This window comes from Tupaia chinensis, unplaced genomic scaffold (genome assembly GCF_000334495.1).
Source record: "Tupaia chinensis unplaced genomic scaffold, TupChi_1.0 Scaffold149424_1, whole genome shotgun sequence".
In the NCBI taxonomy this organism is placed as follows: Eukaryota; Metazoa; Chordata; class Mammalia; order Scandentia; family Tupaiidae; genus Tupaia; species Tupaia belangeri.
In genome coordinates this window covers 279,148-304,986 of record NW_006209268.1, presented here as the reverse complement: position 1 = coordinate 304,986, position 25,839 = coordinate 279,148, and the positions used below count along the sequence as shown (strand labels likewise).

General features: G+C 41.9%; 1 pseudogene; it reads left to right on the top strand.

Annotated features, from left to right (window-relative positions):
- Positions 1–4,841: 4,841 nt before the first annotated feature.
- On the top strand, positions 4,842–13,285 carry LOC102495339 (eukaryotic initiation factor 4A-II-like; annotated as a pseudogene).
- The last annotated feature ends 12,554 nt before the right edge of the window (positions 13,286–25,839 follow it).

Sequence of the window (25,839 nt, the reverse complement as noted above, 5' to 3'; positions counted from 1 at the left end):
GGTCTATGTAGACCCTGGATCTTGGACAATGAAAATAAACCTCTATTTTTTTTCTTTCTTTTTTTTTTTTTTGGAGAGGTTTTTGCTATAGGGCTCGTGTGCTCGCCAAAAAGAAAGAGAGATACAGAGAGACAGAAGGCGAGAAATCACCCCCCGGGGGGGGTTGCCCGTGCTGCAATCCCTTTTCCTCCATTCTCCTCTCGGGATCTTGGGCATGCACACACATGCCCGGCGTGAGTTTAAGCTACTGGGTCCGGGACTTGACCCACTGTCTACTACATGGGAGTCCAGCGACATAGCCATTACGCTAACTACTGGTCCCAATAAACCTCTATTTTTATAAATTACCCTGACTCAGGTGCTTTTGTTATTACCAACGGAAAGGACTAGAGTAGGCATATACAGTATATTTTGATTTCTTTTTCATTTTTGCTCTTGGCTGGAAATGTTCATATAAACTAAAATATATTCTGCAATGAAATAAGTTTTTTCTTATCCTTGGGGCACTACAATTCAGTAGGGAGGGAAGCTCATTTAGAACCTTATTGACTTCAGTTTCTTCTGGCTGCAGCAGAATCAGAGAGCTTGTCACTGCTGCAGTGTGTTTGAGGTATGTGTGGATTGAGTATAGGATGTTGCTGAGACTCTGACTAGTAACCGAAGCTCCCTGTGACCGAGTTCACAATCTCTCATGGACATTCTCACGAGGAGCTGGTGAGTTCCTAAGACATGGCCTCTCAGTAACATTTAGTTAATATTGGTTGCTGAAGTCTCCTGTAGGAATTGGTCTGCCCTTGCTAAGCCCTCCCAGGAGGAGGATAAGAAGTGGCCATCACCTTGCTCTCTGCCTTCAGTGTCACAAAAGGAGGCATCAGGAATGGCCGGCCTAGGGTCTTCCCAGCTTCTCTGTGTGTGTGGGGGTGTGTGTGTGTGTGTGTGTCCATCTGGGAAATTGTAAGAACAACCTGCCTATCTCAGCACTCTTCTCAGCACCATAAAGTAATATAATACTGTATGGTTCTCTGAGCTCTTTTTCATGCATTGTCCTAGCCCATCCTGGAAACAGAGCTGAGAAATCATTAGGCAGTAGTATTGGATTCAGTTGTCATGTGAGGGAGGAGGTGCCTGTGGCACGATTCCTCAGTAGCAGAGCTGGCATAGAAGGCAATCTTGTGACCCGTACGTGTGTAGGGAGTCTGGCTTTTCAGTAGTGGCATTATTTCATTGTCCTCTCTAATTCTGTGCACAGGAGGAACAGAGAAGGAAAGCCCTTCCTAAGCCCCGTCACTGTGGTAGATGCTGCTGACAAGCTGTGTTACTCTGGAGGCCGGATCTACACGGGAGGCCTGGGTTTGATTCCTCCTCTTATTAGAGGCCTGGTGTGGTGGCATGCACCTATAATCCCAGTGACTTTGGGAGGCTGAGGTGACAGGATTGTGATAGACAGACCCTGTCTTTTTTTTTTTTTTTTTTAATAAAAAAAAGCACCTCCCAGGAACGCTCCTGGGTGATTTGTAGCTGGATTTGTGGTGGTGCCTCCTGTTCAGTACTCCTAAAATAATACACTCCGGAGTGTGTTATTAGTCTGTACACACGGCGTAGCCTTTTAATGAGGAACCAACAACTCTGTTGCCACACCTAGCAGCTTGCTAGAAATGCAGAGTCTCAGGCCCCACCTCACACCTAACACATCACAACCTGCTCTTTAGCAAGGTCTGAAGGTTCATTTCACATTCAATTTGCAAAGCATAGCTCCAAACTGCAGAAGACAAAAGATCCTACAGTGGAGAATAGTGTTATGGAGAGTAAGAGGAACATGTGTGTGTCTGTGTGACTGAAAGGCCATTTCACTTTTGTGTATGTTTGTAAGGGTAAGAATTGTCATGTGAGGGAGGAGGCGCCCTCAGGGGCAGGCCTTTATTTAACATAAAGAAGCCCCAGCTTATTAAGATATAATTTACATATCATACTGTTCACCCTTTTTCTTTTTTTGGAGAGATTTTCGCTATAGGGCGCATGCGCTTGCCAGACAGACAGAGACATAGAGACAGAAAGCGAGAAATCACCCCCCAGGGGGGATGGTCACGCTGCAGTCCCTTCTCCTCCATTCTCCTCTCGGAATCTTGGGCACGCACGCACACGCGCCTGGCTTGAGTTTTAAGCCACCGGGTCCGCTGTCGACTACGTGGGAGTCCAGCGACATAGCCATTATGCTAACTGCTGGTTCCCGTGTTCACCCATTTAAAGCGAAGTGTTTAAAGTAAATCATTTTACTGGCTGGATGGTTGAGCAGTAAAATGTGACTCGGAGAGTCTGACCCATTTGAGGCAGTTCTGGGTTCACAGCCAGAGCCCTTCCTGAATATGCTGGGCATGTGGGTAGCCATGATTGGGGACAGGCTGAGGTGGGGTGGATGGTCAAGGGGGTGCTTGTTTCTCTTGCTTATGGAAGAAATAAACATAAATAAAAACCAACAGCGACATAGTTTTTTTTTTTTTTTTTTTTTTTTTTTTGAGAGACATTTTGATGTAGGGTGTGTGCTGGACAGAGAGACAGAAAGTGAGACATTACCACCACCCCCTCCCCCTAGGGAGGAAGGCCATGCCACAATCCCTTCTTCTCCATTCTTCTCTCAGGATTTTAGACACACACGCACATGTGAGTTTCAAGCCTCTAGGTCCTGGACTTGAACTGTAGTCAGCCATGTGGGAGTCCAGTGAGGTAACCGTTACGCCATCTGCTGGTCCCAGGTTTTAAGAATATTCACGGGCTTGTACAAGCAATACCACAATTTGAAAACATTTTTATCACCTGAAAAGAAACTCCATACCCATTAGCAGTCATTTACCGTTTTCTCTGTGTTGCCGACCCCCTTCCAGGGAGCGTCAGGCTGTCAGTAAGGTACTTCTGCCTCTGCGAATTGGACTCGTCTGTTGTGGACATTTCTTATGTGAATGAAGTCAATGTAATATTTAGTTATTTGTGTCTGAATTTTTTTTACTTAGCATAATGTGTTTATGCATATTATAGCAGTATGTATCAATGCTTCATTGCTTTTCATTCCTTTCACTTGTCTTAAGTGAGCAGGAGTAAGATTTTGCCTTTTTTATGAGCCTGGGTGAACTGAGACAGTTTTTTCATTGTTTAGTATTACTCAACAACATAATTTCTTAGTGGGACCATTATTTTTATTTTAAATATATATTTATGATTTTTTTTTTCTTTTTTCTTTTTTTTTTTAATTTGACAGGAGAGAGACAGACAGAGGGAAGGTGAGAAAGCAAGCCGCCACATGTGGTAATCCAGTGCCTTATCTACCACGCCACCTGCTGGCTCCGGGACCATTGCTTTTTTTAACACCACATGTTAGAATCTGAGAATGGTGTACAAGGAAATACTAGGGGCATTGTTAAATGCCTTCAACTGAAGACAGAAAATATTAGCACTTTCCATGTGAATTTCTGATTATTATTATTTTTTAAGTTTTTTTTTTTTTTTTTTTTGTTAGAGGCTGCCTGTGCTCTCCAGAGAGAGACAGAGAGACAGTAAGAGGGAAAGTGAGAAATCATCCAGGGAGAATGCCATGTCGTAATCCCTTCTCCTCCATTCTCCTGGGATTTTGGGTGTTTACATACACATGCTCGGCGTGATTTTTCAAGCCTCCAGGTCTAGGATGCAAACCAAGGTTACTCATTTGTAAGTCCATCCCAACCACTACACCGCCTGCTGGCCCCTGATTACTTAATTTTTAACCACCTTTTCCATAAAAGCAGTGGTATGCCATTCATACTCTGCTGAAAATTGTGCCTGCCTTTACAAAATATCCAGAATGTTGTTGAAAATTAAAATAACAGAATGTTGTGTTCAAATAAATAACCATGGCTGAATTTTTGGCAGGAAGATGCATGATCATTCCTCTCCCAAGCAGTATGTTCCTTGAGAGTTCTGAATGTCTGGTGATTTTTAGTACCCCAGAGGGAAACGGCATTCTTTCCTTTGCTGTCTGTGTTAAACTCTGAATTTTTTTTGTCAAATAAAGAGCAAATTTGTTTTCCTCTAGATTTTTAAAGACATTTTAAGAAATCCATCTGATAGAATACCTTTTTAGTCCATGGATTTTTCAATGATCATTTCACAATGCATGTAATGTGAGGTGACCAGGAAAAGAATGGTCAACAAATAATCGTGTCTGCATAGGTGTTACTGTGGCGAGTCACTGCTTTGATGGCCTTACGTGGTCATTTAGAAATTCTTTCTCCGTTTCAGCAACATGAAAAGCTTCCCTTTCCCTTGTTCTCCCTCACTGACTAAGCTCATCTTAATGCCACTAAATTACCAGCGCCTTATTTGGCAGGCTGCCTGGTAAATCAAATGAAGGTTGGCAGTCCTGGAGAGCTTGTGTGGTCATTTTCTAAAGGGTTTTGTGCTTCCTTTAAACTCTCCTCCTTTGGTGGCTAGACTCAGTTATTTGGCTCTGTTTAAGAAGGCGCTGGGCAAAATGCCATTTATCTATCTTTTCAGCTTTGGAGAACATGCTTTCTTAACAGACTTCTTCAGGATGTAAGGTTCTTTGTTTAACTGGATTACTGTTTTTCTAGGTGCTGTGTAGTGCTGACCGTTCTCAGAAAATCTTAAGCATTCTTGTCCTCTCAAAATCCTGACAAAGTTGCTACTATGTATATGTGTATTGTGTGTGCGTATGTGTGTGTGTGTGTGTGTATGTGTGTGTTTGTATTGCTGAAAATGTGTGGTTTCTAAAGAGACAAAAATGATTAATATCCTTGCCCCTTTTACACTTGGAAATAAATATAACTGGGCTAGCCATATCTCTGTTGGAGGAAATGGGAAAGATTGGATTAAGCCCTTATGTCAAGGAAATTGACTTGGCTGGGTTTCAGGGTTCAGAACGGGATGGCCCACTGAAGATCTATGTCAGTGTCTTCAGTGGCACTGGAAGTGGGACAGGATAGTTATTTTGTTATTTTATTTATTTATTTTTGAGAGATTTTTGCTATAGGGCAAGCATACTCACAGGAGGGACAGGGAGACAGGAAGTGATAAATCACCCCCGGGGGGGATGGCAGTGCCACAGTCCCTTCTCCTGCATTCTTCTCTTGGGATTTTGGGCACACACACACACACATGCACCCAGTGTAAGTTTTTAATTTTTTTTGGAGAGGTTTTTGCCATAGGGTGCGTGCGCTCGCCAGACAGAGTGCGACAGAGAGACAGCGAGAAAACACCCCCTAGGGGGAATGGCCACGCCGCTATCCCTTCTCCTCCATTCTCCTCTCGGGATCTTAGGCACGCAGGCACACGTGCCCAGCGTGAGTTTTTAAGCCACCGGATTCTGGACATGAACCGTGGTCGACCACATGGGAGTCCAGTGACATAGTCGTTATGCTAACTGCTGGTCTCACCCAGTGTAAGTTTCAAGCTTCCAGGTCTGGGACTTGAATCATGGTCGACCATGTGGAAGTCCAGTGCCTTCACCACTGTGTGACCTGCTGGCACTGGGTAGCTGTTTTCTATAATATGACAAACTTCGGGGAAAAAGACACCTAACGGCAGTGAGCATCTTCTCTGTGTCAGGGAGTATTATAGAAATGCTGTGCGTATTCTTGTGCAGTGTAGCCACCCAGGAGCCATGGATCATCATTCTCGTTACTACCTCTCCTGCTTTATAAGTGGAGAAGCTGAAGCCCAGGGAGGTTAAGTTTTCTAAAGTTGTGCAGCTGGAAAGTGGGCCATGGAGACTGCTGTTCCGAAAGCTGCTGCTCTTTCCTATCAAGTGAAGTCTGCTTTGCTCTGTCTCTGCCCACACTCTTAAAAGAGGCAGTCATTGTGAGGGTGATGTGGCTAACTGGAACAGTAAAAGATACAGGACGAAAATGCAAGGCCTTTTAATAGACTCAAATATCCCCAGATCTGGATTACTCTATAACTGCATGTCTAGGTATAGGGGCGTGCTTCTCTGGCCTCCAAGGACCCATAGAGGGGCCCAGCTGCTGGTGAGACCCCTGGCCGGGTGAGCATCCCATCAGGTCTGAGTGTCTAGCTGGCTCTGAGGGTCCTGTGTCCCCATTACTCTGAGCACTGCTGTGTGCAGCCTGTTCACAGGTGCTAAGTGACTGGAATCAACCCATTGTTGAGTGTTTATTGCACAATTTGCTGAATTAAAGGCTCGCTTCTGATAGACCTCCTCTAGCAGGCTGAGGCTATGGACCTGTTCTAAGTCTGTTTTGCATGAAGTGTTTTCTGGGACCTTTGGCAGGTCTCTAAAACCATATGGATGACTAGCTCCTATAGTCTCTTTTCTTTCCTTTTCGTTTTTCTTTCTTTTTTTAAAAAATTGCCAGAGAGTGCCTGTGCTCACAAGCAACAGAGAGAGGTAGAGGGAGAGGAAGAGGAAGAAAGCACTCCTTGTGGGGCATGGTCACGTGACCATCTCTTCTCTTCCATCTCTCCTTTCGGGATTTTGGATGCCCACACGTGCCCAGTGTGTCTCTCAAGCCACTGGATCTGGGGCTAGAACCTGTGGTCAGCCATGTGGGATCCAGGTGCCTTAACCTCTATGCCACTAGCTGGCCCAACTACTTATATTTTCTACGAATAAATTGTACCTTCAATAAAATGTATTTCATTTCTATAGAAAAACTAATGATGACTTTGTAGAATTCAGTCAGATATCAGTGTAATCATTTTAATCAGTTGATCATTTGCTCAAGCAGCTTAAAAATACTTCTGCACCATTTTACTTTATCTACTGCAAGATAGTTGTTCTGCGAATTAAAAGGTTAAAATTTGTGCTTGGTGGCAGGACCTCACAGAAGTGTTTAGGGAATCAAGATTCTGAGGCGGTCAGCATTTTGCTTTCTCCAGGTCTCCCTAATTAATGTGGTCCCTGATCAGTGGTAGAGAGTTTCTTACCCATCATTATATTTTTCCTATGTCAGCCTTAATGTCTGGAAGGAAATATTTTATGTACACCTGTATCACACAATGGATGAAGCTCTGAGGTTCCTAGCAAAGATAAACTAGGAGGCTTTAAGATTTCTTTGGAGGGCATGACTGTAAGTGGCACACACAGGGAGTCAGTGAGCCCTCTGGAAGTTGAGAGCTGCATTTCGTCCCAGTTGAAGGAAAACAGTACATGGGTACAACTTCAACTCTAGCTTATTGGTTATAGTGATAGTCTGTAAATTGGATTCAATAAGGAGAAATTTATTATAGCAAATTCCATATGCACTGAAGTAATAAAAGAAACATATTTTTATGGCGGAGGTGGCATTTTGTGTGTGTGCGGGGGTGTGGTGTTTTGTGTGTGTGTGTGTGTGTGTGTGTGTGTGTGTGTGTGAAGTGGTTGAGGAGAGAGGGAGGAGGCTATAAATGATAGAATGATGAATAGGTAGATTATGAATTTTATGAAATCATGAAGGGGAATAAAATATTGTGACTATTTTATCAGAAAGCATTTTCTCCTTTATTAAAAAAAAAGAAATTTTCAGCCTTTAGCATCATTGCTCTGATTCAGTAAATTTATTGTTTTGCCTCTTTTCTAATTTGGCTTGCTATTTTAGTAGATTATTGCTTCTTAACATCTTTGATTTTTACTCCAGAAAGACTAATATAACTAGTTTATATGTTTTTTTAACTTTAATTTTATTTCTGAATATATAATGCAATCTGCATAGTACAGAAGGTTAGAGTGATGTTTCTCATCTGCTCCTCTCCTCACTAGTCTCCTTCCCCGCACATTCCCAGAGTTGCTGTTACAGGTTTCCAAAGGTAGTCCATGCAAATGTGGGCAAATTCGTATCTTTCCTTTCCTTTCTTGCATAAATGGTGGCATACAGATTATAATATCCCTTGTCTTTCTGGTTCTTTTCACTTCATTATCCCGTAGACTAGCCTAGTTCAATACAAAGAGCTTCCTTATTGTTTCATAGTTGAATAGTATTCTATTCTATCATTATGTCATGACTTACTTAACCAACATGCTATGGGTGGACATTTAAGATGTTTCCAGTTTGTTCTTTTGAATGACGCTGCAATGTATAAAATTGTATAAGTAGGTTTGTTTAGAAAGAAGTAGAAATCTGTAGCCAAAAGGTGATTTTAGGATAGTCTCTGGAAGTTAGGTGTTCCTGTCATTGTTTCACAGTCTTGGTCCTCCTTGGAACCTTCATCAGGGAAATAGAAATTATTGAGGCAGTAGGAAAATGGGATTTCATGGATACGTAAGTCTGGGAAAAGCAGTGTTATCTATTTTCTCTTGGAACTTCCTAACTATATAAAAGGCTTAACATACTCATGTAATTTTGACAACAGCAAAAAACTATCAACGACAGGTTTTCAAAATTTAATCAAGCATCTCACGTTTCAAGATGTTTATTAGTATCTGCCAAGATTGTTCCCGGGAAAAGACAGTGCTGGCAATTCTGACCTCTGTGAGTCCTTCCTGTCTCCCCAATTCCATAGATGCTGAGGACGACTCAAACATTGGAATTTTCAGCTTGTCTCTGGAGTTGTGTTTCTTGACATCTGTGGCTTATTCATCTCTCTGGTCCCAGAGACAGGAGAGGCTCATTTGGAAAGCTGCATGTCATGGCCATCTTTTGTTTGCAAGCATGAGAGGAGGTGGGATCGGGTGTCTCAGGTGGAGCCCACTGGAAGCTGAAACCCTTGCGTTGTAAAATCGTGTATTTTGGGACAAAATCAAGGTCATTTTGGCTGGGGTTTGCAAGATAGGGGATGAAGGAAAGTAATGAGACTTTCTAAAATAAGCAGCACTATAGCAGAAGTTGTTTTTTGGAGTTCTGTTGTGGAATATGGAAAGAAAATCAGTTTTTTTTTTTTTTTCCTCCCTCTAGTACACTGGTTCTCCACCAAGGATGATTTTAAACTGCACCCCATTCTGGCCCTGCTGGGACACTTAGCAGTGTCTGGAGACCATTTGGTTACCATAACTGAAAAGGTGCCCCTGGCATCTAGTAGGTAGAGATCAGAAGTGTGTTTAAACATCCTGCAGTGCGAGGGCAGACGGCTGCAGTAAAGCATCATCCATCCCAGAATGTCCGTAGATCCCTGTCGATGTATGCTGTTCGGATGCCAACCTGCTGGGGTTGGGGGCTTAGGAAATTGTCATCATTTCTTTCTCTGTGCATCTGTGGTAGAATTCACCACGTGTTGTTCTGGACTGCTGTTGCTGCTACAATGCCAGCACTTGGTAGTGGGGACTAATAGCATCTTATTTACAGTTCTGAAATAGAAAAAGCTCTAAGTGTGTGGAGTTTCTTTATACTTCACTTAACAGTAAAACCTCACCTGTGTTGATGTGAAGGTATGCATTGTCTTGAATTTACCTGATTTTGTGTGAGTGTTGATGTTTTGATTACAGGGTGCTGGCTCAGACCTGGTTTTAAATGTAGCATGATCAGTACACTATATCACCTTTCTAAAAATCTGAATAATTCTGTATTTGGACACTTGTGCCCCAAAGTGTCCAAATCTCCCAGAAAAGGGATTGTGGACTAATTCATTGACCTAAATTTTTTTTGTTTAACTTGGTTTCTTTTAGGAAATTTGGAACTGTTAGTAGTAGTATTGTTTTTTTTTTTTTTTAATTCCAAAAATGACATTGATTATTTTGAAATAATTGTTGTGAAGAGTTTGATAAATACAAAAAAGTAATGATGTTTTCAACAATCTGCACAGTGCTTACCTTGTGTCAGATGAGTTCTCAGTACTTTAAGTGTATTAACTAACTCATTAGTTTCATTTTTAATTTAATTTAATTTTTTTCCTTCAAGAGAGATGGGGGGTGGGTGGAGAAGAGAAGGAGAGGCAGAGAGACAGGCACCCCCAACAGAGTCCGAATGTTGTGATCCTCCCCCAGCTTCAGCCAGCCCTGGATTGTAAGCATGGACATGCCTGGTGTGTTCAGGGAGGTCTCCAGAGTGACTCAGAACCTTTCATGTGAGTCAGCTTCAGTGCTGAGTTACCACTAAGCCACCAGTTGTTCCCAGCATGTATTAATTTATTGAATCTGCAGAATTTGTTGTTTTTCTTACTTTACAAGTGAAAAACTATGGCATAGTAATTTATCAAAGAGCCCATATACCTAGTAGGTGGCCCAGCTAGGCTTTGAACTCTGGCACAAAGAAGAAAATCATCCATACTTTCAGTAACTAGAGAGGGTTGCTGTTTGTACTTGGGTAGATTTCCTCAGAGCCTTTCTCCTACCACTATTCGTCCCTTACTACATTAAATAATTTTCGAAAATCAGGTTATTAGATGGCTGCTTACGTAGCTAAAAGGATAGTTTAATGGGACCAGCAGTTAGCATAATGGCTATGTCGCTGGACTCCTATGTAGTCAACAGCGGTTCGCATCCCGGACCTGGTGGCTTAAAACTCACGCCGGGTGCGTGTGTATGCGTGCCCAAGATCCCGAGAGGAGAATGGAGGAGAAGGGATTGTGGTGTGGCCATCCCCCCTGGGGGGTGATTTCTCACTTTCTGTCTCTCTCTCTCTCTCTGTCTGGTGAGCGCACACGCGCCCTATAGCAAAAACCTCTCCAAAAAAAAAAAAGGGATAGTTTAATGAAACATAATTTATCAGTTTAAACATTCTTCTGTTGGACATGTAGGCTGTTTTCAATTTTTTACAATAGAACATTGCATGATCATGTTTATGTATAAATATTTGTCCACATTTCTGGTTATTTTTAAGGAAGTTGAGTGTTTTGTTTTGTTTTGTTTTGTTTCAGAGTGTGTGCATTCTCCAGAGAGACAGAGAGAGATGGAGAGAGAGAGAGAAAAAAATGAGAAGTCACCCCAGAGAGGATGGTCATGCTGTAATCCCTTCTCCATTCTCCCTCTCAGGATTTTGGGCATGCACACACATGTGCCTGGCATGAGTTTGAAGCAACCAGGTCTGAGACTTGAACTGCTGTCAACCATGTGCGAGTCCAGCACTTTAACCACTATGCCACCTTGCTGGCCTCAGGGAGTATTTTTAAAGAGAATCACTTAAAGTATATAACTTTATAAATACTACTTCTTGTGTGCTGCAAAATCTATCAGGTTGTTTTCTCACTAGCAGTTCACTATCATTAACATGGGAATACTGAAAAATTTCCCTCCAATTTTTAATTCTTTGATAGTGGTTTCTTGATATTTTCTGAGAAGATGGATGGGATTGATGATTGGACAATTAGTGTGATTTTTAAAAAATTGGTCAGGAAACCAGAGTTAAAAATTTTTCAAATCCAAGAAAACAAAAATCCTTAGCAAAACACCTAAATTAGGTAATTGAAGTAACTGGTTTTTTTTAAAGCTTCAAATTTCAAGAAAGTTTAAAAAATTTACAGGCATTTTTTTCCAGGTTAATTTATTAAGTTCAATTAAGGCTCCATGTCAAATTGTTATGAAGAGTTGGCAGAAATAAGGATATCCAACATAAGGTATACTCTGATCAAAACCTCATTGGTGCGTGATTAGTGTGGGCCTACATATCATCACTTAGTGATACCTTCCATGTGCTGCATGCTGCATTTTGTGTTGGGGATCCAATGAGAAAGCAGCTTATAACAATAATAAATGCTTGTGGTACTCCATAGATGTTAGATGCTGCTCTGATTACATATTCAAGGTCTTTAAAAAGTTCATAGAAAATGAGAAAAACTATGCACTTTTTTGTGTCAAAATAAACTTCTACTTTAATTCCATTTTTCCTTGAGCTTTTTGAAGTACCTTCATATGTTACTTCATTTAACTCTTAGAACTAGGAGGTGGATGAGTACTATTATAAGATGTCTTCACTTAACTTCTGAGACTGAAGCACAGAGGAGGTAAGTAACATACTTCTGGACATGTAGTTCAGAATCTAACCCAAAGCAAAGGCTGACTCTACTAGTTTGGAGAATAGGTCTTCAAGTTGTGGTGCAGAAATCTGAGGATGAGAAAATGGTGGTATTTATGCCATACACCAGTGAATTTAGAAAGAAATAGAAAGGCCAGAGGTTTTTTTCAGTCAGGCACTAAGTGGTTTTCCAGATCATATCTGGTGGTTCTGTGGATTATAACAGAAAACATGGCGGCCCAGAGGGAATGGACCCCGACAGTGTCATTGAGAGCAACTGGAACGAGATTGTTGGTAACTTTGATGATAGGAATTTAAAGGAGTCTCTTCTTTGGGGTATCTATGCTTATGGTTTTGAGAAGCCTTCAGCTATTCAGTGGAGAGCTATTACTCCTTGTACTAAAGGGTATGGTATCATTGCTCAAGCTCAGTCAGCTACTGACAAGACAGCCACATTTGCTATTTCCATCCTGCAACAGTTGCAGTTTGAGTTCAAGGAGACACAAGCACTAGAGTTGGCCCCTACCAGAGAACTGGCTCAACAGATACAAAAGGTAATTCTGGCACTTGGAGACTATATGGGAGCAACTTGTCATGCCTGCATTGGTGGAACAAATGTTCGAAATGAAATGCAAAAACTGCAGGCTGAAGTACCACATATTGTCATTGGTAACCAGGGAAAGTGATATATTAAATAGATGATATCTTTCCCCCAAATAGATTAAAATGTTTGTTTTGGAGGAAGCAGATGAAATGTTGAGCTGAGGGTTTAAGGATCAAATCTATAGGATTTTTGAAAAATTAAGTACAAATATTCAGGTTGTATTGCTTCCTGCCATAATGCCAACTGATGTATTGGAAGTGACCAGAAAATTGGTGAGAGATCCAATTTGAATTCTGGTGAAGAAGGAAGAGTTGACCCTTGAAGGAATCAAATAGTTTTATACTAATGTTTAAAGAAAGGAATAGAAGCCGGATACACTCTGTGACCTACACTCTGACCATTACACAGGCTGTTATTTTTCTTAATACAAGGTGCAAGGTAGATTGGCTCACTGAGAGAATGCACACCAGGGATTTCACAGTTTCTGCTCTGCATGGTGACATGGACCAGAAGGAAAGAGATGTTATCATGAGGGAATTCTGGTCAGGGTCAAGCCGTGTTCTGATCACTACTGACTTGTTGGCTCGTGGGATTGATGCACAACAAGTGTCTTTGTTTATAAACTATCATCTACCTACCAATCGTGAAAACTGTGTTCGCAGAATTGGCAGAGGGGGTCGATTTGGTAGGAAACATGTGACGATAAACGTTGTCACTGAAGAAGACAAGAGGATTCTTCCTGACGTTGAGACTGTACAATACTGTAGTGGAGGAAATGCCCATGAATGTGGCTGATCTTATTTCATTCCTGGGATGAGATAGTTTTGAATGCAGTGATCGCTCTTGCTGAATAGGTGATCACAACGTGCATTGTGCTTCTTTCTTTGGGAATATTTGAATCTTGTCTCAATGCTCATGACATTGAGACAAGATTACAAATACAGATTTTGATGACAAAGCGACATTAGTCATGAGCTCTTGCGAGGAAAGTCATTGGCTTTATACCCCAGAGTTAGACTGTTGGGGTGGGAATTAAAAAAAAGATGGGGTCTGGAAAATCTTTCTTAGAAATTTATTTTCTAGTTATGTAGAGATGGTTGTATTAGATGTTTTCTATCATTTAATAATGTACTTGTGGACTAAAAGATATTAAGTGCTGTATAAAATCAGCCAATTATATAAAACTAGCATACCTGCCTTTATTGTGTTACTAGTCTGAGTAGAAACACCTTTAAAATAATTTGTTTAAGAAAGTATTTGAATGCATTTTGCTTGGTATTTATTCAATAAAGTATTTAATTAGTGCTTAGTGTGAACCGGACCCTGTTGCTAAGCCCCAGCAAGCAATCATATCTTAGGTAGGGTTAACCCCCCCCAGTAAAATTGCCATATCGCACATGTCTTTATGAAGTTTGAATGTTAAATAAGTTGTATATTCACTTAAAAAAATAAAAAAAGAAAGATCAGAGGATTTTTCCAAATGAAATTCATAAAACCTAGACATTGGATATCGAAGAAGAGAGAAATGTAAGGAATAAAACTAAAATTTTGAGCAACTTGAATGGTACCTTTCAGTGGATCAGGAAATACCAAGAGGAGAATGAGGTACGTGTTTTGGGGGAGGTGGATATAATCTTAGTTTTGGATTGGTTAGATTGAAAGAGTACAGAAAAAACATAGAGATGCCCAGAGGGCATCAAAATATTTGATAATTAATAGATTTTTCCTTTTTTAAAAGAATTATTTATTTCCTTTTATTTGTTTATTATTATTCTTCAGTTTGACCAGAGAGCGACAGAGAAAAAGAGAGGGGAGAGCAAGAAAGCAAGCCACCAGGTCTGGGACTCAAACCACCATGTAGGAATCCACCACCTTCACTACCATACCACCTGCTGGCCCCGAGAATTAATTGCTTCGAAGCTATCAGATTTGCCCTGGTAGTTTACTTGTCAGAAAATTATTTTTCTTTAGCTATTTGCAATGTAAAGTTTCTGAGAATGTTTTACAGCTTTTAAAGATGTCAACAAAGTTTCAGTCAACTGAAAAAACTTTTTTATGCATAAAATATGTAGAATTTAATTGTGTCATTTTAATATCCCTTTAAAAACTAATTTTAATGCCAATAGACAACTTTATAATGTAATTGTACCATTTTTGCATAATTAATAATCTGCAAATGTATAGGTTATAAACATTTTGACTTTATTGCAGATAATTTTACAGTGAATGTCTTTATATATGAAACATTTTCGGTATTCAAAATTTTTTTGAAGGTGGATCAAAACTAGATTTAATACTACTCATCCATAAAAAGCAGTGAGACCCTGGCATTTGATATAAAGTGGATGAATATGGAAGATTTACTACTGAGTGAAGCAAGCTAGACTGTGAGAGACATTGTATGTCTACACTCAATATCTTCCAAATGTCTGCACTCTATGGTAGAAACTGAAAGATTGGAGGATATAGAAGCAAGAAGAACTGTTACAGATACAGTGTGGGATTAGGGTGGGAGGTGAGGGAGGGTGAGAGGAAAGGAATCGAGAAAAATAGACTAGTCATTTAAGAGACGCTGAAATGGAGGATTGTCTGTTGATGATAAAGCGTATGATAATATCTTTAACTGGACAGGTGTGCAGTGTGTTTATGCTGGGAAAATTCATTTTATAAGCTGTTGTGATGTACAGTGATTGAATGTATGAAATACATTTTTAAAATTAAATAAAAACATCCTCTCGATTTGACAATTATTTAAAAAAAGGTCATAGTATACTGCAAAATTACTTTATTTTTGAGAGAGAGATTTTTGCTATAGGGCACGTGCGCTTGCCAGAAAGAGAGAGAGACAGAGAGACAGAAAGTGAGAAATCACCCCCCCAGCGGGGATTGCCACACCGCAATCCCCTCTCCTCCATTCTCCTCTCGGGATCTTGGACATGCACACACACATGCTTGGCATGAGTTTAAGCCACTGGGCCTGGGACTCAAACTGTAGTCGACTATATGGGAGTCCAGCAACATAGCCATTACACTAATTGCTGGTCCTGCAAAATTACTTTTTTGAGGGAATATTTATGTCTGTTATGACTTTGTACATATCTGTGTTGTTACTTCATTATAATCAATTCCTGATTCACATAGGGTATTGCCAAGAGGCTTCATAAAAATAAATCACATGAGGAACTCATGATCATTGCTCTTTAATCTGGCCAAATGATTCAACTCAGGATGATATTTAAACAGACCTAATCTACTAGAGATTAGGTCTGTTGCAGACTGGCTGTTGGCTGTGAGGGCACCGTTCCTCAGTGTGCACCTTGCCTGCCTGTCTCTCTGTGAAAAGTGGTGGAGAGTTAAGCAATATGTGGATAATTCTGGACAAAAACAAATTTTCTTTAAATTATCTAGTGGCTTGAGGCACAATTAGAGTGACTTTTGGACTGGAATAAAGTGAGGAATTATCCCAGTCTCTTTTTTTTTTTTTTTAACTGTGTTTTCCACTTTGCTTTGCCCAGTAGAAATTCTGCTCTCGAACTTAGTTTCTGTAATTGTTCACCCTTTCCTTCCAGTAGAAATTCTGCTCTCGAACTTAGTTTCTGTAATTGTTCACCCTTTCCTTCCACAGCCAGTGTCTCTATTTTGTGGAATTTTCTTTAGGGTACAAATTTCAGCTTTCTCAGCCATGAGATCTGGCTTTGTTCGATTGTTTCCAAATGTAAATTTGGGGAAAACTGTAATCAGGCTATTTCTCTCTTTGTCATTTTGGGTTTTTCTGCATTCATAAATGTTTCCTTGTGACCCTTTAATAAATATGCACTGTGAGTTGCTTCGAAAGTTTATTATTTAGGGATTATTTATTAGTCTGGTTACTTGCCAGAGTGACACATTGAAAAAAAAGTTTGTCCACCCATCTGCCTTCTCCCATAATCCCCCCAAACAGTCATCCACTAGGAGAATTACAATATGCAAATAAGCCATCTGCAGCGTCCAAATGAGAGCATCGCTTCCAGTTGAGTTAGAAATCTGCCAAAGCTGGGTAGTAATTTCAGTGGCATTCTGAAAAGGGGAGGATCTCTTAAGAAGTGATATGATTAAAAATGCTCTCACAGTAATAGGGACACGGGAGTAGGTGCCCAGGCCACCTGTGAGAGAAAAATCTCTGTTTCCAGATTCAGCCTCACTTGTGAAATACCATGTTCCATCATGGGTGTCCTTAATTTTATTCTTTTAATCCCTCTTCAAAGATTTTATTTTTATTAAGTGATACTAATTGAAATAGGTGAAAGAATATTAACTGGCATTGAATAACACCTGTGACTTTCTAACAAACCCAGGGCCTAATGTATTCCCTGTTACAGTGAGCTGGTAGGTGCTCTCTCTGTCAAGTTGTTTGAAACAAGGAAGGTGTGAGGTAGACTATGTCTAAAGAATAAAAAATTCTAGGGCCTGCAGGTGGCATTGTGGTTAAGGTGTTGGACTCTCATTTGGATGACCATGGTTCGAGTCCTGGACCTGGTGGCTTGAAAAATCACTCCAGGTGAGAGTGTGTGCATGCCCAAAATCCCAAATGGAAAATGGAGGAGAAGAGATTTCCCTCTGTGAGGTGATTTTTTACTTTTCCTCCCTTTGTTTCTCTCTGGTGAGCACATTTGCCTTGTGGCAAAAACATTAAGAAAAGAAAAATGAAAATAAGAAATTCCGACCTGACCTGCCAGTCACACAGCTGGCAGGGTATGTGCTGGACGTGTGGAAACAAACACTTAAGCTCTATGACATCTGTTGCTGCAGGTTTTGATAGTAAAAACTATCCGGCAGAATGAAATGAAACTGCTCTCTTCTCAGTTCTTCCTTTACTTGGGTGTTTTAGCCTTCGTTCTCCTTTAGCTCGCTGTTATGTGGAACTGTGAAGTTAAATCACTGGCTCTGTTCATTCCCCTTTCCTGTCCCTCTGAGTAGGCCCCTCGTGGTAAGGGAGGATGAGGAGGTTGGTCTTGGGTGGTGCTTGTTCATTAGACGCTATGACTGAAAGTCCCCAGAGGTGGAAGCTGTGTCCTGTCTGCGTTGAGCTGTGTTCGAGGAGATTGTGGGACTCTCAGTGGAGACGGCCAGTAAATAGAATCGTGGGAAACGTGGTCCCAGGTGGTCCCATGCGAATGGGACTCTCTATAGGGCAGTGTGTAGATGGACCACAGGAGGCCCCCTCGCTTAGGGAATGAACTGGAGAAGAGTTGCCTGTGAAGCAGAAATCAGGGGGAAGGGAAACAGAGAAGTGCTGATGTTCTGGAAGCTAAGACCTGATGGTGTTTCAATAATGTAATCAGAGAATGAGAGCACAGTGTGTGTTTTGTTTTTACTTTTTATTTGGAAATAATTTCAAACTTACAGGAAAGAAGTACAAAGAATACCTGTCTCCCCTTTACCCATATTCACCCATTGCTAAATTTAACAGTTTTATCATCTCTCTTTCTCTCCCCCTCTTTCATGCACACTATATTTTTCTGAACCATTTGGAGGATATGGTAATGTATCATAATACAAAAGTATTGGGATGCTTTCTTACATAATAATGACACTGTTATCAACTTCAGTAAATTTAACACTGATACAATGTTTTCTTAAAATTAAATCTAGCATTAGGACCAGCGGTTAGCATAATGGCTATGTTGCTGGACTCCCGCATAGTTGACTGTGGTTCAAGTCCAGGACCTGGCAGCTTAAACTCATGCTGGGTGCATGTGCGTGCATGCCCAAGATCCCGAGAGGAGAATGGAGGAGAAGGGATTGCGGCATGGCCATTCCCCCTGAGGGGTGATTTCTCGCTTTCTGTCTCCCTGTGTCTCTGTCTTTCTGGCGAGTGCACATGCCCTATAGCAAAAACCTCTCCAAAAAAAGAAAAAAAAAATTATATCTAACATTCATGTTCTACCTTGGCCAGTTAATCCAGTGATATATTTTGTAACATTCCCACCTCACTAGGGGATCTAGTCCAGGCAGATATTTTATTTCCATTAGTTGCTTTTAATCTAAAATAATTCCACAGCCTTGCTTTATTTTTATGACATTGACAGTTTTTTTTGGAAAGATTTTTTTGCCATGGAGCACATGTGTCACTGGAAAGAGACAAAGACAGAGAGAGGAAAAGTGAGAAATCAGCTCACAGGGGAAATGGCCAGGCTGCAGTCCCTTCTATTCTCCTCTCAGGATTTTGAGCATGCATGCACACATGCTCTGTGTGATTTTTCAAGCCTCTAGGTCTGGGACTTGAACCATAGTCAGCCATCAGGGAACCTAGCACCTTAACCACCACACCACCTGCTGCCCCCTGACATTGACAACTTTTACGAATGTATTTCTCCCCTTAAAAAGCTATCATGTGCCCAATGTGGGGCTGTTTGGTTTTCCTTCATGACTAGATTCAGGCTGTGCTCTCTGGGTCGGAGTGTTGCATAGCGGCTGTTGTGTCCCTCTCAGTGTTGCATCTGTAGGCGCATTATGCCTGTTGGTGGTGCTGATGATTGATCACCCATCGAAGTGTTGCTCAGTTTCTCCATGGTATCAATGTTGTTTTCTTTTTCTATCTTTGGGATAACCAACCTATCTAAAATAATGCACATAACCTGCTTCTCATCATAATTGACGCAGGATTTAGTATCCATTGCTGATTCTGACCGGACTAGTCTATACTATGATAGGGGAGCATCACATCACGGTTTCTAGCTCGGTACTTCCTCCATGTTTACTGGTAGGACTTTGGCATTCTGCTAAGCAATAGCCTCCCTTCTTTCCTGTTTACTTATAGTTGGTATGACTCATCAATTCCCATTTCTGCCTCGCTTATGATTCACTACTATTCTCAGTTTTGGGGTATGTAAATAGTCCTAGAGATGGCCATTGGAGCCCCTTCAGGTTGGTGCCTGTGTCCTTGTGGCATGCCCCAGTCAGTTTTTTTTTTTTTTGAATTTTTCTTCTTCTTCTGAAAAATGTTAGTTTCTGGAATTGTAAGGTGTCTAAGACTTAGGTTGCTCATACACAGCCCCTGCCTTGCAGTCAGCCACTTCTTTGTGGAGCCCAGCTTCCTTTTAGTGGAGATGCGGTACAGGTTGTATGGCTCATGCTTTCAGTAAGCATTTTTGCTTATGAAGATTTAGGTTCAGGCTTTGAAAACTGTCCATTTCTTGGTTACTGTTGGGCCAAGCAGAAATCGTACGGTAATGTGGGAGAGTAATTTTAAAATAAATTTATTTTAAAACTTTATTCATTCATTCATTCTTTCTTTCAACCAGAGAGGGACAGAGTGAGAGAGAGAGAGGGAAAGTGAGAAGCAAGCCACCAGATCTGGACTTGAATTTCTGTCAGCCATGTGGGAGTCCAGTACCCTTAACTACCACATCACCTGCTGGCCCCTAGGAAAGTTATTTTTTTTAAAAGAATTATTTTATTTTACTTATTATTCATTTCTCTTTCTCTTTCTTTCTTTCTTTCTGTCTGTCTGTCTGTCTGTCTGTCTGTCTGTCTGTCTGTCTGTCTGTCTGTCTGTCTGTCTGTCTGTCTGTCTGTCTGTCTGTCTGTCTGTCTGTCTGTCTGTCTGTCTGTCTGTCTGTCTGTCTGTCTGTCTGTCTGTCTGTCTGTCTGTCTGTCTGTCTGTCTTTCTTTTCAATTTGACCAGATAGAGACATAGAGAAACTGAGAAGGCAAGCTGCTAGGTCTTGAACTCAAACCACCTTCAGCCATGTGAGAGAGTCCAGTGTCTTAACCACCTCACCACTTGCCCCAGTGGAAGAGTAATTTTGATTTGGAGTTGTTAAGTGAAGAATCTATATTGAGATGAAGATTGTTCTTGGGTTGAATCTGTTTGTAAGCCCTGGCTAGAGTTGACCTGACAGAGTGTATCCTTTTTCATACCTAGGCCATACCTTTTTGGGAGGGCATTGGCTAGCATTTTAATAAACAAACCTATTCTGGTTCTCTGTCATGCTTGCATTTGTTGTTGTCCCGTTCTCACCAAGCTTTCTAGGCTCTCCTTTAACACTGTGAATGAGTGGAGAGGAGGAGCGAGGGGCATGTTCTGCCCATTTGGTCCAGGTCGATTGCTGAGTGGACCCTGTCCCAGAGCCCCACCTTGCACTGCTGCGTGGAAGGGACAGCATTGTTACTGCCGAGCAGTGGCAACATCTGGTCCCTTTACTGTGACCCACCCCTCCTTATTACCCCTGAAACTACAGCTCACATGGTGGTTCCTGACATTTTTTTACCAGTTTGAAGGTATTTAAAAAACATTCCTATGTTGCTTTTGGGGATCCTCTCAGCAAAAGCCTTGAGTTAGATAATCAGGATGGGGACTAATTCCATTCTGCAGGTGGGCAAAACGTGTTACATCCCAATGGGGAAACAGCTGGTAAGTGGCAGAAGCAGGACTTGAGCCCAGCTCCTCTGTCTTTCAACTCAGTGCTCTCTCACCTCGGGCTTGCGTACTCAGGGACTGAAGAAGGTAAGTGGGTGCTCTAAAGTGACTTAGCCACATCAGTTGGTGTGGGTAGGAGGTGAAGTAGATTTCTTCCATCTAATTAGCTTCCTTCTATTTGGGGCAGCACATATCAAAGGTACACTTTCTCAAAGTGGAAGAGAGGCTGAGGTCACTCTGTGTCCTCATAGAGAAGCTGTCCCAGGAGGTCTGTCCTAAACCCCAGGACTTCCTTAAGACAATTAGAGAAAACCGTGCATGGGCATCAGTCTCACTGCCTGTGGTTGATGAAACAGAGCAGGAAAGCTGTTCTTTCCTCCTTGTCCTTTCGTTGGGCTTTGTCCTCTGATCTCCCTCACCTGAGCTGATGGACTGTCCTGTGGGGCTGGGGAGGTGTCCTTGTGATTCTGTGCTCATGGTTCCCAGAGGGAGGCTCTGGCCATGGGGCACAGCAGATGGTGACTGGGCAGGTGCGGGTCTGGAATGGATTCCGACCTCCACCTGGCACCTGTTCTCTCATTGCCTCCATATGTCAAGGGAATCTCAGCCCTTGTGAATATTTTCAGATTGCTCTGCCTGAGGCCAGGTTTGGAAATTGCAGAAGTGACGATGAAAGGGACCTTTGTGAGTGGCAGTTGAGACAGCCTGAGGTTAGAGGGCCACACAGTGACTGCTTCTGGGAGCCTCACTGGACCCGGGGCTTGGCTTTAAAAACGTCCTAGTTGGGCTGTGTTCTCATCACGCTTAGACTTCCTAATCCACTTTTGTTTTTGTTATTTTGTTAAGGGCTTCATGCCTATGGACTTTTTAAGTGGCAGTAATGATTATTTTTGTTTACCTTTTTAAAGAGTAAAATAATGGTAGCCTAAGACGTAGACCTGCTGACCTTTACCAGTAAGTTGATGGGGAGTCTGTGGACCCTGTGAAATTAAATGGAAAAGGTTACACGTTTGCATGATTGCATTGTCTGAGGAAGGGCTGCCATGGCTTTCTGCAGATTCTCATAGTCCTTCTCCAAAGCGTAGACTCTTTCACATCTTTTTCATCTTCCCATGGAGGGTTCACTTACCTCCTGTGTTCCTTATATGTTTCTGAGCCCTTTAATTTGTGGAAGAGTCAAGGGAGAGGAGGCCTTGAAAATGGCCTTTTATTACTGCAGATATTTGGGGGCTGGCCATGCCTCCTGCCTGGTTCACTGAGCAGGACTCCAAGCCAGAATGACCTTCTTTAACCGCGATGTTGTGTTAGAGCCTGGATTGTGTGCTCTTGGTACCCCTTCTCATTTAATTCTTGTGACTACCCTAGGTAGATGGTTAATATTAAAGAAACACATTTGAGCTACTTAATAGAAGAACTAGGACTACCAGACAAATCTGTGTGGTTTCAAAGCCAGTTGTTCCTTCAGTACTAGAAAAACATCAGCTGTCATTTATCTCAGTACCCAGCAACTAGACGTCCTCCTGTCCTGTTCCCTGTTGTACATCCTGCCGGGCCATAAGTCAAGGTGCTTAATATCCAGTCGCTTTGATATGTTCTTAATTCCAGGCCCAGCTAAGAGCTCTTTTAGAAAGAGGTGGGGACCAGCAGGTGGTGTAGTGGTTAAGGAGCTGGCTCCCCACGTGGTTGACCACAGTTCGAGTCCCATACTTGGTGGCTTGAAACTGATGCCAGGAGTGTGTGCGTGCATTCCTAAAATCCCGAGAGGGGAATGGAGGAGAAGGGATTGTGGCATGGCCATCCTCCCTGGAGGGGACAATTTCTTGCTTTCTCTTTCTCTGTCTCTCCGGTGAGTGCATGCGCCCTATAACAAAAATCTCTCCCACAAAAGAAAAAAAAAAAAGAAGAAGAAGAAAAAGAAATGAAGGCCTGAAACTGTGGGTTTCTTGCTTACAATGACCAGCTGGAGAAAGACCAGTCACAGAGGTGAGATGTTAGCGGGCAGACCCCTATTTGTTATGGGACACTTTAAAATTAGAAGTAATAATTAAAATAACCATAATTACAAGTTTTTAAAATGTAGTAACCTTGGCATATAAAATTTTATTTTTAATTTTGAGAGTATAATTAACGTGTAATGCTATGAATTTCATCAATTTAAAAAATAAATTGCAATTGCTGTGCTCTGATGGCATTTTGAAAAGGTGTTTGATATCTTTCCAAGCCCCTTCCATATCTCTCTGTGATAACTGTAAACAAAGGCTGAAACCCAGGTAAGCCTCGTGAGATAGCGGGTCCAGATGGCATTAGCTGAAAAGACACCTGGCATCCAGAGTGGCGGTGTGGCTCTTAGCACACAACCATGGGGATTGTTTATTTTCACTGCTCTAGTGGCTCAGTAATGGAACAGTGGTCAGGGAAGACTTGGCTTTAGCTTCTGCTCTGCTGTATTATAGTCTCTTTGTGTCTCAGGTTTCCTACTTTTCTGCAGCTATTGCGCAGGGTGGTTGTGAAGATGAATGCACAGGGAATTCAGAGTTCTCAGATCTTTTCCACTTGAGGGAGTGATGCCCTGTTTAGGCTGTGGTTTTGTTTTTTATTTTTATTTGTTTTCTTGAGAGGTTTCTGCTATAGGGCGTGTGTGCTTGCCAAAAAGACAAAGAGACAGAGAGACAGAAAGCGAGAAATAACCCCCCAGGGGGGATGGCCACACCGCAATCCCTTCTCCTCCATTCTCCTCTCGAGATCTTGGGCACGCACGCACATGCGCCCAGCGTGAGTTTAAGCCACCGGGTCCGGGATTCGAACCGCGGTCGACTACGTGGGAGTCCAGGGACAATAGTCATTATGCTAACTGCTGGTTCTGAGACTGTGTTTTTTTTTTTTTTTTTTGAGGGGGTTTCGCCATAGGGGGGGTGCGTATAGGGTGCGTGCGCTCGCCAGACAGACAGAGAGAGACATAGAGACAGAAAGTGAGAAATCACCCCCCCAGGGGGGATGGTCATGCCGCAATCCCTTCTCCTCCATTTTCCTCTCAGGATCTTGGGCACGCATGCACACGCGCCCAGTGTGAGTTTTAAGTCACTGAGTCTGGGATGCAAACCACGGTTGACTACGTGAAAGTCCAGCGACACAGCCATTATGCTAACTGCTGGTTCCCCCGAGGCTGTGTTTTTATAAAGCACACATCACTGAACATCTGGGACATGGTCATATGGCTATAGTGACATTATTGACTCTTGGAAAGTAACTGAGGAGACTCAATTTCCTCTTGTGAACATGATTTTCTCACAATAATATGCGAGTTGCATTTTAGTAAGATCAAACATTTAGCATTCTTACTGGCACATGTACTCTTTAGAAGTACCCAACCATTTCTCACACCCCACAATCTAAATAGAATGATTGCCTAGAAGTAGAGTAGGAACATTAATTTATATCTCAAATGCTGTGCCAAGCTTTAAAATGTACCTCTGGGGGGCCAGGAGGTGACATGGTGATTAAGGTGCTAGACTCTCACTTGGCTGACTGAGGTTCAACTCCCAGACACAGCAGCTTGAAAACCACACTGGGTGCATGTGCATGCGTGGCTGAAATCCTGAGAGGAGAATGGAGAAAAGAAGCATCTCTATTTTGGAGATAGCCAGGTGATTTTATTTTGGGGCGTGTGGGATGCATACATCTATCTATCTCTGTAAGTATGCACAGCTCTGGGGTCCCACCTAATGAGATACAGCTTGCCTTGGTGACTTCAAACATTTTAACTGACTTGAAGATCTTAATGTGAGAGGAGCTTAAGTGACAACTTATATTTATAGCTGGGAGCCTTGGTAGCTGTTTAGAAGCTTCCTCCCCTCCTCCCCTTCACTAGACAGCTTAAAAAAAAAAAGGTAGGTTTAATTTCAACTAAAAAAATTTGGGTAGATTTTGTCCAGCTCGGAAGAATTGCTATCAGGCACTATTAATGGGCAGAATCCTGCCAGCTGCCCTTTTATAGATCTCCAGTGTGAAACAAGGCTTTGTATAGACTGCCAGCTAAGAAATTGATCTCAGATCAAATTCCATCAGAGAAGCTTTAATATTTTTAGAAGTAACCTCATTCTAGCACAGCATATGGTGATATGTAATACCAACTGTTTATAAAAATCTGCGTTTTAATTAATTTCCAGATAATTAAGTTGCCTTTTCCCCCGGTATCTCTATCTATCAAACTGTATGTCACTACATCAAAGTTCAGGATGTGGCCTTTATAGAGGACTTAGAGAAAAATTGAGATGTTGGCATTTAGAATGTAAGAGTTGTCTGAAGTTTGGAAAGCTGGGAGCTAAGAGTTCCAGCCTGGGTTCTAACCTCAGTTCTGCCTTTCAGGAACTGTGTGATTTGGGTCCAGCCACAGGGCCTTCTTGGCCCTCAGATTATGTAGTTTTATTTTTTCTCTATTAAAATTCATATCTTCATGAGAAAGAGAGAGAAAGAGGGAGGGAGGGAGAGGGAGAGGAGGGAGAGGAGGAAGAGGAGGAGAGAGAGAAAGAATGTAAGTGTGAGAGACATGCACACAGAGGCACTACCCCCCCCCAAAAAAAAAAAAGTGTTTCATGTCATGATCCACATCTGCCCCAGTCTCAGCTAGCATGAGTCAGTCCCAGCATGCTCAGTGAGGTCCCAGGATACAGCCCGAGACCCTTTCCCAAGAGGGTCCAGTTGTGTGACCACTGTACCACCATACAGCTCCAGTGCAGTTAGACAGTGATGTTGTAGAATCTTCAGAATCCTATTTTATTTTAACTTTTTTAAGAATTGTTTTATTTAACCTTATTCATTGTCATTATTTTATTTTATTTTTTTGAACTTGACTGGTGAGAGAGACAGAGAGAGAAGGAAAGTGAGAAAACAGTTAGGTCCAGGACTCGAATCATGGTCAGCTATGTGGAAGTCCAGCCGCCTTAATCGCCAAGCCACGTGCCGGCCCCTCC